Raw genomic sequence first — 15,643 nt, 5'->3', positions numbered from 1 at the left:
TATCCTTTCATGAGTTAGGAGACCTGGTAGTTAATTACTTGGGCCGTCTTTAAAGTTGAGATATTTAACATGTTTAACTTATTACCTAGAGAGCCGGTGTTGTTTAAAGAGATTTTGATACAATAAAAAATTCCTTATGAATTGAAATTGTGCTGGGGTACCCGTATTAAATTAAAATATACCTATCCTACTCATAAGCTATTATTTTATAACAAGTTATTATAAACATAATGGATAGTTAATTTTGTATTAATATTGTTGTAACCAGGTTTTAACATTTGATACCAAACCAGGAGACAAATGATTTAACTTCATTGTGAACAACTGATGAAATTAAATACATTATCTTCTTTGTAAATCTGAAATGTCCTCAAATTAACACTCAGATACAATGAACAGTATATCATTTTGTCTACAGTTGATACTGACGTATGTTGACATTGAAAAGGAACTTACCTCCACCACTTAAAATACAACCTTAAATAGTCCCATGTTATAATATTTATATTATTCTATTTCACACATGAAAACATAACCTGTCCCCTATTCTTTAATAAACAGATGTCATTACTCCCCTACTCAATTGTGTTCAGTTTAATGACATTGTATAAACAATAATAGATGGACTTTGTTCTGCCAGATGCGTACCTGTCAAATGAAGGCTATATGTTGTTCTCCGAACCTTTGAGGGTATATCATTTTATGGAAAGGCACCCAAAATGAAAATAAAAAAATAATTAATGTAAACAAATATATAATAAGGAAACACACAATGCATAGTTTTCCATATCTCAGTTGAGGTGTGTTGTTTGCTATGCCTCAACAGGCATCCCAAAGTTAGTAGGGCAAACCATGAGTTTCAAGAAATTATTTCACAACCTTTATAAAGGTAGGCAAGTTGTTATAAAAGTTTATTGATGGAAAAGCTTTCTATGACACAAAATGCCACAAATTAGTATTACAAATATGCAAATAATAATAATGAAACTTAGCTTCTCTATTGCCTTCACCGTAATGCACCAAACCAAACATAAAACAGGTGTAAATTAAAATTGGTAAACATTGTATATAACTGAAACTTTCAGCATAAAAGCTTGATATTATTAAAATCTTAGATTTCCTAAAATAATTTTCTTATCATTATTTTAATAGTTTCCATGTATGTACTTTTAAAATTGTGGTAGTACACCGTATTCAGAGTTGAATATTTCAATGCAATAATCACTGACAAACATTACATTTATTTCTTTATATGATATGATTGATTCATTTAATTATTCTTCAACTTATTTATGAGTTTATTTTACTAAATAAGAAATGCTGACTTTAAATTGCATTATATTGCCTTTTGTCTTAGGCTGCATTATTCCATAACCTGGTAATGAACTTTTGTTATATTTCCTCAAATGTTGCTTTATTTGTCTTTTTTACCCAACATTCTTAAATCAATAGCCACTTTTTCAGTACTTTGTTGTGAGTGAATTGCTGGGGGCTTGGCACTTTGACTTTATAAATAAAGAGCAACAAAGTAAATAGGCCCTTTGTCAACTAACGTTTGAGGACGCAATGGGCAGTCGTTTCTCAGAAGCAACATTGGAAAATAAGTTGGATGATCAATCTTGTACTTGATGAGTGGAAGAATGGTCACATGATGATGAGACTATCATATGGTGTCAATTGATAACATAAATGACCTAATTGGGGTATAAAAAGTGACTTTCCTCTCTCGATTTCCCACCTATCCACCATAGCGTTGGCTTTTCAATGACCTTTGCCTTTTCTCCTTTGCAGGTGAACTTGCCTGCTCAATGATTTGGAGCTGTCTGGCAAGAGACTAGATTTAAACATTCCTGATTATAGCTCTTTTCCCCTTGCCCATGCCCATAGACTTTTCTTTAGTCGACTCTAACTTGATTCCTTGGCCCATGCTAAGAGAACTTTGTTGAACCATCCTCCTGCCTTTATTGGTGGTAGAAAACCCTAACCTAAACCATCCTCTTTATGTATTCTTGTATTCAGCAACAGATTTACTTTGGCTAAAGGTGTGGTTTTATACTAAATGCTGTAAGATTCATAACTAAGCTGTTTAAAATGTTACTTATATGCATTGATTTTGGTTTTTTTAATACAATAACACATTTATCTAAAATTGTCTGAGTCTTTTTAATATATGTGTCTTAATGTTCTTTCCCTAGAACTGTGCTTGCAATTATTTGATTTCTAAGGCATTTTAGAGAGCATCATAGATACTTTTTAGCCACAGCAGAGCTTCTGTTATGTATGATTCTTGCTAGATTGAAGTTCTTTAGGAGGTTGGGTCTATAGTGTGGTTCTGAGAGTAGTGTATTTTAATTTGATTATTAATTTGTGAGTTGGCTACTAATTATTAGACCTCATTGGCTGTCCAACAGTTCGACACCCTGATTTCTCACCACTCACTGCGACGTAGCAAGGTACATCAGAGGACCAATGACTCAGTAGGTAAAGCATGTAATCGGAGTAAAGTGACAAAGTTGTAAAGTCATTGCTGGGCACAGAAATGAGAAAGGAATGAAAAAAGTTTCAGCTGGAACACATGCAACATTGTATTCCCCCCTAATACTGAAAGGCATATTCCTTCTCGCAGGTGTCCTGCCTTCCTGTATGAATACTGCCAGGAGAAGATGATCTGCTCTGATGGACTCACCTCATAATTGGTCTTTAATTCTCCCTGAGGCCCCCATTTCACTACAGTAGTACCCAAAGAGTTGCTGAATTGAAAGGCTCTTCACCAACATTGGGAGGTGAGATCCCAAAATTCACAATAAGGTAGATATATATGGAGAGCTAAATAAATGAAGGACTTAATCCTTTTATCGGAGACCACGTGCATCTATTTGAATGTTGTTTTATGGAAATTTACAACAACTCAGAATGGTACCACATTGTGGTAAGACACAACCCCTCTAGAGACATCCAATGTGGGGCGAAATACAGAGGTGGTGCCCAATGGGATGCGAAATATATAAGTTAATACATAACTAATTGACTGAATATCTAAAGGTGCTGCTAATACTGAAAGTCAAAGTACTCAGTATATAAGTAATTTCCACTAACATCTCATGGTGCAGGTGGTGTAACTGAGTGACACTCTCCTTCTGTCATAAACTAGTATATCATCCTCATTATGTTTGAAGTGAGCATGAGACTCACAGGTCACAATGTGTACCTGTACCAATTGGATCATAAGCCCATCCTCACACAGATATACTGAAAGACTCACCACATAAACACATACATGTGCAAACTATGACACAAGAATATTCATCAGTTTCCATTGACTCCCAAAGATACAACAACTCACACAACCCTTTGAAGTTAAAATATATTATTGACAGGGAGATAGGAAGTTGATAATTGTTAAAGTATACATTAAAGTTTAAAAAATATATAAACTATTTTGCACACTTTTATTTAATTTTACAAAGCACAAAATGTATGCACAAACACCTACGCACTAAATTGAACACAACTGCACACATTTTTGCATGCGCAGTTGATCCCACTTCCATACTGTTGCATGTAATGGTACTGATATACACACACTCAAAAGTTAAAAATAAATATAATTGTACAAAAATACATACAAACACATTTGCACTTTCACAAACATACACTCATGCATCATCACAGACGCACACTTGCACATCCTGAATCTTCAAAGTGTCTGACAAATATTTTGGAATAATTACTAAAATCTATTAGAGTACCTTCCATTTATTCTCCTGGGTGTTTGTGAAACCCCCTAAAACTATATCACCCGTGCAAAGCATAGGAAGAAATGTGTGATATCCCACTATGACAGACTATCAGAGGAAAGAATAATGTTAAACAACTATTGCAGGAATTGGGCAGACTGCTAAGAGGTTCTCGCCAGAGAGATATATGATACTGGTCATTACCGTGGGCCATCTTTATAGCAAGGGAGTATTAATAATATACCAGAGGAGAGAGAATCAGACAATGAATTGTGCAGGGAAAGCTGTAAATACCTGGGATACAGGCAAGATACTAGTTAGCATTAAGGAAAGAGTGCTATGTGTAGCAAAGAAAATGAAAACTAGAGGTTCGAAGTAGTTTGAGGTGGCAAGAGAAACAGTCTATATTAGCAAAGGAAATGTTAAAGCTACACAGAGAGCTACAGAGGGGCATTTAGAATTAGATTAAGTGTACATTCTTAAGTGAAGACTTTTTCTAATAAGAAGACTCCTTTTTACAGGTACAAGAGAGGAACTAGTGCAGATGCAGCTTGCTGGTTAATATAAAGAAAGAGTATGAGATGGGACAAGGCACTCACCAAGATGGTTGGTAAACATTGAAGTTCTGCTCGGACCCAATCTCCATTCAGCTGCTTCACAGGTGTAGGGATAAAGGAGGAGTGCTAAAGCACTCATCTCTGCGCATTGACTTAACTCCGCCCATCGACATAGCGTTTACATGTTTATCAAATACATTGTGTTTTCCATTAAACAACATGTACTCTGGAGTAATAACTCCCAGTTTTCCACTCATATCTTTGGCTTTCTAGCAGCTCACTTTATTGATTTCCTGTAAGATCCCATCCACATCTTGCCTCAATTTGTAGTTGTTATACGTGCTTTGTAACACTAATACTTCTCAGTAATCCATTATAGATTTCCATAACTGGAGATGCTCATTCAGTCCTCCTCCCACTGGGTAACCTTTCTACACTCGGTTAGTTGGCAAGTTTTTGACAACATATTCTTTATTAATATATAAATGTCTCACATCATCTTTTAGATATTTATAAATCACCCATACCAATTCGATATAAATGACCTTTTCATTATTATTCACAACCGTACTATGATACACAGACAAGTAACTTACTCTCAATTTGGCATACAAATAATTTACCCGAAACATGTGCAAAAATGGGTAGTGTTGGAAATGGCTCTTTCTGCAGGGTCACCCAAAATGATTTGCCTTTCTCTTCCCCTTTTTGCTGAATTCTCTTTTTTTGGCTTTAGGACCCTGGGCACTTTACAGCTGCCAACCAGTGCTAACGTACATGTGCTCTCTGCTTAAAACATAGTAACTTTGGCTTCTCCACAATTGTCATATTTAATTTACTCATAAGTCCCTAGTAATATGCACTATATGTGCCCAGGGTCTGTACATCAAATGCTGTGAGTGGGGCTGCGCTACTGATTGTGCCACCCACTTAGTAGCACTTTAAACATGTCTCAGGCTTGCCATTGCAGAGCCTGTGTGTGCAGTTTGAAACTGCCATGCCATTGCAGGGCCTGTGTGTGTAGTGTGATACTGCCATATCAACCTGGCAAGTTAACTCTCTCTCCAGGCCCAATCCTTCTTTTCCAATACATATAAGTGACTCCTAAGGCAGGCCCTGGACAGCTCAAAGGCAGGGTGCTGTGTATCTAAAACGTAAGGCATATACTTTAAAATGTTACATGTTGTAATAGCGAAAAACTCTTACATTTGTTTTTCACTACTGCAAGACGTATCTCTCCCATAAACTACCATTGGGATTACCTTATTACATCTAATAAGTACAACTTCCAATTGGAAAAAGATGGGACCCCCTACTTTTGTTGTCTCTTGAATCACAATTAAAAATCCTAATTAATGGTGAAGTTTTAGAAAGCTGGCAATTTTGTACTTTAACCATATGGTGCCTTCCGCCTGCCTCTGAAACCTGTCTGGGGTCGTGACAGCTGGAATTTGTGCATTCACTCTAGACAGCCACACACAAAGGGAGCTTAGGTCCCACTGATGGGCCATCCACATCCTACTGGGTCATCTTGGACAGGATGGGAAGAAGGAGCTGACACATACATCTGAAGAAGCTGTGGCCTCTCCCCTTACAAATGGCTGCATACCTCCCCTGTAGTGAGTCTGAGGCCAGGGCAGGAAGGGCAGGGACTCTGTGAACCTAAAAGGCCTCTCTTTGAAGTCTCACATTCTTCAAAGGCACTATTGGGTATAAGCAGTGGACCTCACACTCAACCATTCCAGTATACTTCTGGCCTGTGGATACTCTGCCAGAAAGAAGGACTGCTGTGATGTTGAAGGACCTGATAATCTGATGAACTGCTACTCTGCTGGGCTCCTGCTCTACTGTGCTGACCTGTTGTCTGCTGCCCTCTTTCTGGGAGTGGGAAGGACTGGCCCTGCATCTCTCCAACTCAGAACCAAAGTGACTCAAACGATGTGTCTGCTTGACTCTTTTTGGAAGTCTTAGGGAGATCAAAGACTTCCAACCATCCACCTACTGCACCTGGACTTCGCCATATAAGAGTCTTACCCTGCCAAGTGGTGAAATTTCAGGCCTTGGCTCCTGGAAGTTGGTTAAAAGTTCGGCTTCAGTGAATATCTATGCCTCATCATTGTCGCGCAGCTCAGACCTGGCTCATCTCCGACACTAATGCATCACTGCTGCTGCGAGGACCACACACATTGCATCGTCTACTGCACAGCTCATCGCCTCTAGTTCCTGATGCATCCTTGTCTTGTGTGGCTAGACAACAACGCATCGCCTACATCTTGTGGTTTGATGACAATGCATTTACAACCTACATGGCTCGGAACGAAGACACCGCCCACATCTGACGGGATCAACAATGCATTGCCTACTCTGCTCGACGCATTCGGCCCTGGCTGACAAAGCAACAAGGTACTTTGCAGTGGCACAAGGTTGGTCCCTTCATCTGCCACGCCCACTACGGTCGGTCACGCCCCCCATAACCACGCTTAATAAAAAGCGCTGAACATTAGCGCAACGCTCTTGACACACATCTCCTGAGGCACAGCCGGGAGTTAGCTCGCTACTAGATTTGTTTTAAAATTGTGTAAATACTTTGGTTTTTAGCTGTTGATTTGATCTTGAGCACTCTTATTCCTTAAGCGACCAAAAGGAAACTGCACGCGTAGCGGATCTATCGCTACAGCGGCTTTCCTCCGGTTGCTCTCTACGTCATTGGGGAAGCCCATAGGCCACGCCCACTACGGTCGGCCACGCCCCCTACAACCACGCTTAATAAAAGCGCTGAACAATAGCGCGACACTCTTGGCACACATCTCCTGAGGCACAGCCGGGAGTTAGCTCGCTACTAGATTTGTTTTAAAATTGTGTAAATACTTTGGTTTTTAGCTGTTGATTTGATCTTGAGCACTCTTATTCCTTAAACGACCAAAAGGAAACTGCAATCAAAAAAACCCTGAGCCCATAATTTAATATGTGTTATGTATTCCTGATTGACCAAAAGTCTTCTATCAAAGGTCCATTGGGTCTTTTATTTTACCATTTTAGCAGTGTCAAAGATGAAGGTAAGTGCATTATGGTCCGAGATTGTTTTGGGGGATTTAATTATATCAATGATAGCCAAACCCTCTAAAGATGACATAACGTTTTTTTATTGCAATCGGTTTAGTGCTTCAAGAACAACTGTCTGGGACTGTTTTAAAGCGGCATTAAGGGGAGAAACTATCTCATTTGTAGCTAATAAAAGGAAGAAGGAGGATAATATCAATGTACAGCTCATGCAAGAACTCTCCGATCTTGAGACCCATCATGCCACTCAGATAGGTCAGGGTGACTCAACCTCAGAAACCCTAAAAAAAATTACTGATTCTAAAGAATGAAATTAATAATTCTTTAATCCAGAAAGCCGCCGAAACCTATCAGCCAAATAAAGCCAAGCTATACGAATCAGGGGAAAATGTTGGTAGGCAGCTAGCACTACGAACACGCCAAAAACAATCATACAGTAACAGAAAGATGATTGAATTTGAGGGTAAGGAATACTCGTCCACGCAGGATATTGTAAATGTATTCCAAAAATAATATCAGAAACTTTATCACAGTGATGTTTCATACTCTGATGCTGATATTACAACATTCTTGAACAGCTGGCTCCCAGATCAAGACTCAAACACTATGATTGATGATAGGGTCAAAGCAAATCTGGACAGAGAAATCACGGTCACGGAGGTAGAGATTGCCTTATCCGAACTCGCCAATGGTAAAGCGGCGGGCCCAGACAAAATTCCTCTGGATTTATATAAAATCCTAGGTAATCAAATAATACCCTTTCTACTGGATTTGTTTCTCGGAGAACAGTACCACTCAACTCCACTGGACTCCTGGAAACAAACAAACATAGTAATTTTCCACAAAAATGGAAAACCATTTCATCTCCCCTCATCATATAGGCCGATATCCTTGGTAAACTCTGACTCAAAGCTTTACGCCAAAATACTAGCTAATCGGCTGAGCGGGGTCATCGAACATCTCGTATCCCCTTGGCAACATGGCTTTATTCCCGGGAAGCGCACTACAGATCATACCCGGAGAGCCATTACCCTTTTTGATATCATGGGCGCCACGGGGGGCGAGATGTCGATGATCCTCCTCGATGCCGAAAAGGCTTTCGATCGTGTATCATGGCAGTTTCTTTGGAACATCTTGGAACGTAAGAATTTTGGAAACAACTTTATCAAAGCCATTAAAGCCATATATACCAACCCCAGGGCAAACATCTCTATATGCAGTGCTGAGTCAGAGTTTATTGAGGTACAAAGAGGCACAAGGCAGGGGTCTCCATGCTCCCCGATATTATTTGCCTTGTACATAGACCCCCTTATTCAGAATCTTTTTTTGACACCCTCAATTCAACCAGTTAATGTAGGCTCATATTCCACCAAAGGCATGGCATACGCCGATGATGTTGCCGTCATAACCACCAATCCTGCCGATGCAATTCTGGAAATCGAAATAGTTACCCAGGCCTTTGGCACTTACTCAGGATATTCCCTAAATAGGGATAAAACTATGGTACTTGCTACTAAAAATATTCAATATGAAAGCCCTCTTAAGGCTAAAGAGGCTACATATTTAGGTGTATGCCTCTCTGTTGAGGTGGATGAAATTAGTCATCTGAATTACACCCCCTTATTGATAAAATTAAAAATGACCTTAAAAGAATAGATAACCTACACCTATCTATAGTTGGAAGGGCAAACTACATAAAAATGAATATTTTTCCACGGATTCTCTACCTTTTTAGAGCAATTCCGTTGCTGGCTGGAGCAAACTTCATTAAGACCATCGATTCTACCATCTCTAAATTTATGTGGAGCTATGGTAAGATAAGAAGAGCCCTCCCTCTGATGTCGTTACCTCAAGACAGAGGAGGACTAGCTATCCCTAACCTAAAACTATATCTATGGGCAACATTAATTCAATCTATGGATCCCCTACTGACTGGTAAAAAAATTACCTCATTACCCCCAGATCCATACATTCCTTCGATTTACGAACTCAGCCTTGGTGATAAGTGTAAAGGGCTATTTTTAAGGCAAGTAGAGTCCTCGTATTATAAAAAAATTAAACTGAAGACAGTTCTAGATGCATGAGCTGTGTGGAAAGCCATTTCTAAATATCTATCTATTCCCACTTTTACAAAATATACCCCTCTGTGGCACAGCAAGATTATCTCCTCCTCTCTTAATGATACTACCTCGCAAAGGTGGGAGCGTCTAGGTATCAACACAGTCGGTGACTTTTTAGGACATAGTATCCCCACCTCTTTTGAATCTTTCCAAGAAAAATATTCTATTCCCGCCTGTGACTTTCTCAAATATTATCAAATATTGTCGAGTATCCGTAACGTTATACCAACAACTTTATTGGATAATCTGCTGCTTTTTGAGGTTATAGGTAAAAAATCTAAAAGAATAGGGGCTCTTTATCAGATGTTGATGGTAAAAACCCCTGACGATCTTGAACGAACCGAACAATCTTGGGCCGTAAAACTAGCAAACCCCAATGTTGATATTGATCTTTCAATTGCTCTTTCGGCAAAATACTTTATAGCCTCCAACTTAAAAGCACAATACTACAGAGTCATATACAACTTATACTACACACCGGCAAAATTATTTGCTTGGGGTCTCCGGGCCGACGATAACTGCCCAGGATGCAAACAACCATTGGCCAATTTATTACATATGTTTTCTGAATGCTCGGAACTGACAATGTTAAAGGCCATGATACTGGAGTTTTGGGCTCAGGTCTTCGGACACCAGATAAGAGAATCATTAACTCTGTATATATTAGGCCACAATGACTCGTTGGGTCCTAATAGTGAGGAACAAGCGGTTGTTTTTCTGGGGTATGCCGTTTTTCGTATCATTCTGGCTGCTCGATGGAAAGATCCGGAACCCCCTACTTTTCGGATGTGGCTAGTCGATTCCTCGCAATCTATAAACAAGAAATTGCAATATATGCTACTAGAGGTAGAAAAGCAAGAGCAGTTGGAGCACAGATTTGGGATCCTATCTCTAGGTGGTATACTAATGAGAGGGGACATTTAGATTCTGTCAGTGACTAAATAATTTGATATTTTTTCTGCTTACCTGGCTTCCTCCTTTCTATCTTATTAGGTTGTATTATTTTTTCCTTTTTTTTTCTATAAAATATACCTGCTTGCGTTTTTTTTCTTTTTCTCATATTCTTCTCTTTGTCTATTGCTATTATGCCATTGTTATGTTATATGTTTTTGTACTATTCCTGTTACTCAGGTTATGATATGAAATGATACATTTTGTATTTTTCTTTTTTTCTTTCCGGGAATTAGTATTTTGTCTGAATTTGCCAAATAAAAAAAAAATTTTAAAAAAAAAGGAAACTGCACGCGTAGCGGATCTATCGCTACAGCGGCTTTCCTCCGGTTGCTCTCGACATCATTGGGGAAGCCCATAGGCCACGCCCACTACGGTCGGCCACGCCCCCCACAACCACGCCTTACGCTTCTATAAAGCATGTGCAAATACTGGACGCGCAGCGGACTAGCGCAGCGGGCGCGCTGATGGCGCGCCGAAGGCGCGCCTAAGCAAGCCCGTCTGCGCCCGTCCGCGCCCGGCCGGGACCAGGGGCCAGAGACTATGTGCAAAAAAATATTTACTCAGCAGAGGAGCTTATCGCCCTCAGACCTCTACCACACCTCTGCCCTCCTATTGCTCCTTATATTCGGAAACGTACGGTCATGTATGGTATCTCTCAGGATACGGCAGCCTATCCAATTGCTACGCCCTGCACTGCTTCATCGGCTAATACTCCCCAAATAAAGCTACGGTGCAAATATCTTAACACCAGATCTATGGTCAAGCACCAAACTTACATCTTTTTACTACTCTCCATTGAAAAACCGGACATTCTCCTAATCACAGAGACCTGGCTTTATCAGGACTCATTACCTGACATTCTTGCAGCACTTCCCTCCGATTATTATATCTTAGCTGAGAATCGCCCGATGGGTAAAAAGGGTGGGGGAGTGGCAGCTATCATTCGTAAAGAGCATAAATTTACACAACTGCCCTCTCTTACTCTGAGTGACACAGAGAATATAGTAATGAAAATGGATACAACTGGGGGGTCGTTGTTACTTGTCCTGATATACAGACCTCCTCAAATCATGACTACTTTCCCCATGTCACTGGCAGAACAGATTGCACATTTTGTGACTAAATACCCAAATGTACTTCTGGTCGGGGACTTAAATTACTGGTTCGACAACACTACCAGCGACCCTCAGGCGCTGGAAGTCTCAGAACTACTCTCCAATATTAATCTAACGCAGCATATACATGTGGCTACGCATGAGAAAGGCCACACGTTAGACCAAATTTGGTCGTATAATCTTTCCTGCACATTAACATCTATAATGCCTTGCATTTGGTCTGACCACGCTATCATCCAGTTTACGCTAACTATTGGTGGATATACTAAAAATCCACCTCTGGCGGGCGGCGAAACCAGGAAATGGAAAGCCATAAATTTACCTGCCTTTATTGAAACACTGGCATCTACGGTACCAGTGTCTAAAAAGGCGGTAAATCTAAATCTTATGGAAGAGGAGATTTCACACTGACTTTCAAAGGCAACTGATTCTCATGCACCTCTCACAAAATTTACACGTGCCCGCACCAGAGATGCACACAAATGGTTTACCTCGGATCTTAAAAATCTAAAACTCGAGGTACGCCAAAAAGAGAGAAAATGGAGAGCAAAATATAAGCCTCAAGATAAGGAGGAACATATTACGGCTCGTAGGAAATACGTGAAGCTTATTTTACAAAGTAAAATTAACTACTTTTCTGGAAAAATTTTAAACTCCCAAAATAAAACAAAGGATACTTTTAATATTGTAAATGACCTGTGTAACAGCGATAGAACTGTGCTTCCTCTGTCGACCTCACAGGAGCTCTGTGACTCCCAAAACGATTTCTTCATAGAGAAAATCGCCACTATTAAAAAGAATATCCAAGGTCTCCCGGGTGGGGAACCTATTGAAGATATCTATTTTAATTCAGCCACACTAGATACACTACCTCTTATCGATGAGAAGACCCTGACAGAACTTCTTTTGTTAAATCAGGCTCGCCTTTTGACAGTTCCCCCCCCACATTTTAAAGGAAGTGTGCCTAGCTATTCCATCGGCAATTCTTCCCCTTCTGAATGAATCACTCAACAGGGCAAAGTCCCTGATGGGTTTAAAAATGCTATGTGATTCCACTATTAAAAAAAACAGGAGCTGATCCCTTAATTTTAGTCAATTACAGACATATTTCCCTTCTCCCTTTCTTTTCTAAACTTCTGGAGGCACATGTCTCCAGATGTCTATCCAACTTTATTGAAAGCTCTGAATACTTGGAACCAAACCAAGCGGGATTCCGGCCATTCCACTCCACGGAAACTGTCATTCTGGCTGTTCAAGATACACTAAGATCTAATGCTGACAAAGGCATCCATCAGGCTTTGGTGCTCTTGATCAACCGTGTCGAGCAGGCCGGCCTCAGGGGCCCGCTCTGATTGGATTGCCTCTTTTATCACAAATCGCACACAATCTGTGCGTTTGGGATCTTTTACAGCCCCCAAGATGTCATCGACTTGTGGTGTTCCCCAAGGTTCGTCACTTTCCCCTTTAATATTTAACCTTTACCTCCGCCCACTGATTTACTCTTTAAAAAATTACAAAATAACCTTATTTAATTACGCTGACGATCTTCAGCTAATTATTCCTCTAAATTCCCCAAATTCTGCCGCCGAATGCTCAGCGGTAATGTAACATATACAAAACTGGATGACCTTAAACCATCTTAAACTGAACCCAGGCAAGACAGAATTGATTTTGCCTGGGGAAAGTGGACTGAGCTGGGGGCAACTGTGCTGGCCAACAGACATGGGATCCCCCCCTACAAAGACCCAATCGGTAAAAAGCCTGGGGATTACACTCAATGAGGACCTATCCCTCAAAGGACAGGTGGGAACGGTGGTCTCCGCTAGTTGTTTTCAACCTAGGAAGATTAGGAAAATTGCCCATCTCCTAACACACTCTGCACTTATTCAAGTGGTGATTGCCCTCGTTCTCTCCCGGTTAGATTTTTCAAACAGCCTTTATTTGGGTCTCCCGGTGGGACTAATAAAACGTTTACAGATGGTACAAAATCAGGCGGCAAGACTGATTTGGAAACAACCAAAGTGGCAATCAATTAGAGTTGGGTTGGAAAAACTTCACTGGCTGCCAGTGGCCCAGCGAATTGCCTTTAAAACAGGATGTATCGCCTTTAGGGCACTCCATGTCAATGGCCCTAGATTTATTAGGCAATCTATCACTAACTATACACCTTCGCGCAACCTACGCTCTAAACATCTATCTCTTGCAAATGTCTCCTCATTCAAGAAAAAACGCCAGGGCGGCAGCTGCTTTCACCATCTGGCTGCCTCCTTTTGGAATGCTCTTCCCCTCTCGACCAGACAGAGCAAGGACTTACTGACGTTTCGAAAATCTTTAAAAACGTGGCTATTCCAACAGGCTTATGCTTAAGAGTGGTGTTGATTGTCTTGACTCTATAGCGCCAAGAAACCCAAGGGTGTATGTGCGCTCAAGAAATGGTTATTAACATAACATAACATAACAAAACATCTGACCCATGCTCCATCGCGGTCGGCCTGAACTTTTGGATTTCCCCAGTCTAGTGCGACCAGATAGCCCCAGTTGGCTTTTAAGCACTACAGTTCAGGTTAATATTTAAAAATTTGTAACTCTGATTATACTTATTGGATTTGTGTCATGCAGGTCTGGTTTTGTTCATTACATTCACCTCTATTTTTCTAACCAGGAGTGGTATCTTTTTGTGAGGTATTTTCACTGTTATATTGTTTGAAGTATGACACAAATAGTTTACACATTGCCTTTTAAGCTAAGCCTGACTGCTCTCTGTGCCTGAGTTATCAGAATAGGATTTTGGTTCCTCCTTTGACATGATGCATAACTCTGCCAACCATAAACACAATTTCAAACAGGCAGCCTTAAGGATCTCTCTGAGAATCAGTGGATTTTGGAGCTATAATAAAAAACAGTAACTACTGACTTACCTTGCCACAGAATAAAACATTCTGCTGACCCCTAATAATGACGAAGGCTTGCTGAAGAATCGACAATAGGATCATTACCTGGTGGAACGATGGAGAATAATTTCCCCGAAGGATATTGATGATACATTCTTCTCTAATGTCCATGACACTAGTATGAGGCTTGATTATTAGTTTATGTCAGATAACCTACTACCTAATATGAGTGACTGTGGCATTTTCGGTTGAGGTCTTTCTGACAATTACTCAGTCTCCCTGCAGTTGATGAGGGATGGATCATGCCAACCACTAAACGTTATCAAATGCTTCCATTTAAATATTAACATCAACTTAAATGGAAACTGGTATGCACGCATTCAACAGACTATTCAGACCTGTTAAAGGTTTTAGTTTTAGTAGCACAAAATGTATGGCCAGCTAGTATTGCCATAATTTAAGGTCTTATGATGAGAGACTAAGGGATAGCCCAAATGCTGCCCAAGAGAAACAGAATATTCTGGCAATACCATCAAATCCCTAGCCTCTGGCTACAAAAACAACTTAAATGATGCTATACTTCATAGCTCAGTCTAGGTGAGAACACATCTACACACATTGTTTAGTTCCAAAGCAGAGTATTTACTATCTCGTCTCAGTGAAACTGAGAAATATTGAGCAAGGGAAGAAGTCTGAGGAATCATTGGTGATACAACTGAAACAAAGGGGAGTAATGATGCCAATCCCCTACCATATGAGACACAAAGGGGACCTCTGATTATGCACAATTCTCTCAACTCAGTACACTTAAGGATGATACAACAGTAACGGAAGAAACATTTATGGCTAACACATCATCCATGTCTTCCTGAAATAACTTCAAATCTGAGGGGCAAAAAAAAGCCATACATGTGAGGCCATCTGGTAAAGTACTCAGTGATGATGGAGTCCCCATGGAATATTACAAGATCAATAGCAAAAAAGTGTATTTGCTGTGCATTCAGTTTTGTTGGGAGTGCTAACTACCAGAGTGATACTCCCAGTTTTAATGGCGCAGCCATATCTCTCAAGCAAAAACCTCATAAGAATCCATTGCAATGTTGAGATTACAGACCTATCTCCTTAATTAACTCTGGAATGAAAATCCTGGCAAAAATTCTGGCCAATCATCTCCATAAATTTAGACCTTCGTTTGCTCATGCTTCACAA

This window comes from Lissotriton vulgaris, chromosome 3_1 (assembly GCF_964263255.1).
Source record: "Lissotriton vulgaris chromosome 3_1, aLisVul1.2, whole genome shotgun sequence".
Lineage (NCBI taxonomy): Eukaryota > Metazoa > Chordata > Amphibia > Caudata > Salamandridae > Lissotriton > Lissotriton vulgaris.
This window is presented reverse-complemented; position numbering follows the sequence as displayed.